The sequence below is a fragment of the Camelus dromedarius genome, chromosome 20 (genome assembly GCF_036321535.1).
Source record: "Camelus dromedarius isolate mCamDro1 chromosome 20, mCamDro1.pat, whole genome shotgun sequence".
Classification (NCBI taxonomy): Eukaryota; Metazoa; Chordata; class Mammalia; order Artiodactyla; family Camelidae; genus Camelus; species Camelus dromedarius.
Genome location: NC_087455.1, coordinates 6,151,310 through 6,153,114, shown reverse-complemented (window position 1 = coordinate 6,153,114; position 1,805 = coordinate 6,151,310).

Sequence of the window (1,805 nt, the reverse complement as noted above, 5' to 3'; positions counted from 1 at the left end):
ACTTTCTTGTGATTATATAACTGATACACCCATTTTCTCACTGGCTGTTTGCCAGGGCTGACTCAGAGGCCTACGGTTCTCCAGGCTGGTTCATGTGGGAGCTTATTTCTTCAAAGCCAGCAGAAAAAGAATCTCTTGTGCTTCAAATCTCTTCCTTTAGGAAGGGCCTCGTCCCTTTTACAGCTCACCTGATTTGGTCAGGCCCACCCAGAATATACTCCCTGTGAATTAACTAAAAGTCAACTGATTTGGGTTCTTCACTGTGTCTGCAAAATCTCTTCCTCCTTTTACCTACTTACCAGAATGAAATCCATCATATTCGTGCTCCCAGCCACACTCAAGGGAAGGGGACTATGCAAGGATATACACCAGGGGTCAAGAGTCTTGGGAGCCACCTTGGAATTCGGCCTACCCCATCTCCCTGTTTTAATTCCTTATGATGCCTGTCACAGCCGGGTGTCACCGGCCCTGCTCTTGCATTCTGCTGCGGGGGATTGTGCAATCTGCCAAGCTTCCTTGGCAATGGAGATGGATGCAGAAATATTCTGCCCTGAGTTTTCAGCTGGGCAAATATTGCAGCAAGGAGAGGAGAGAGGTAGGTTGAAAGATGGCTTTCAACCTTATTACTGTCTCCATAACAGAAATGGTGAGAATGGGGAATGATGACAACATAAAATCACAACTTTCCTTTGCCTGATTTGGACAGTCAAAGGGCCACATCTTCCCAATTTTTATAGAAAAATTCAACATGGGCACATGCAATTTCTAGGCAAAGGAGATTTTATCAGGGGATAAGAATCCTTCTGCCTTGCAGGTTTGAGATCTAAGATTTCACTGAAGGAATTTCCTCATGAGTTACCAATAAAAGCATTATTTTATTTAATCATCAAAATACTCATTGCGATGAGTATGTTACCATTATCATTCCCATTTTATAAGTAAGGAAAGCTCAGAGAGGTTAAGCAACTTGCTCAAAGTCACAGAGCTATTATGTATAGAAAAAGGATTGATAGCAGGTCTGTCTGACTCCAAAGTCCTTGCTGGTTACTATCCATGAGGTATTATTCCCTCCTTCTCACCTCGGCCCCTTTGCACGGGCTCTTCTGGGTGGGTTGTGCCTAATGTTTCACAGGGCAGCCCCTTCCATGTTGCACTGACCCAGACTGTAGAAATTCTTTCTTAATTTGAAATCTACCATTCTACAAATTTCATCTGAATTCTACCCTTCACAATACATTGGAAAACCAACCAACCAGTCAATCAATGAAAAGTTCTTCCTTCTGATAGCCATTCAAATATTTAAAGACAGTTCCCACTTTCCCTTTAAGATGAAATCTTCCCAAGTCTTCTCATGTGGCTTGATTTCTAGATCATTCACAATTCCGCTTGCCCTCTGGCCATTCTTCGGTTTGTCATTTCCTGCTCAAAAGGAGACACCCAAACTGAAGAGCATTTCTGCTATGTCCAGTGAGTCTAGAACACCATGAGACCGTCACCCACTTGATATGGGCCCCACACTTGTATTAATGAGCCCTAAAGTCACATGAGCTTTTAAAATGGCCACATCACATTGTTGGCTCAAATTTAGATTGCTCTTAGCTAAAACTTTGTTTTTTTTTCAGCGATACTGATGTCAGGTCAGATCGTCTCAATCTTCAACTTCTGCTGCTGAACATTTTTTGACCTACTGTTTTTCATCTTGTTTCAGTGCTCTTTTATTTAAAGAGCATATATAAACATATTTAAATCCTTCTACACGTGAGTCTGTAATGAAATGTATAAACTCTTCTTCCACCCCTGGGCCA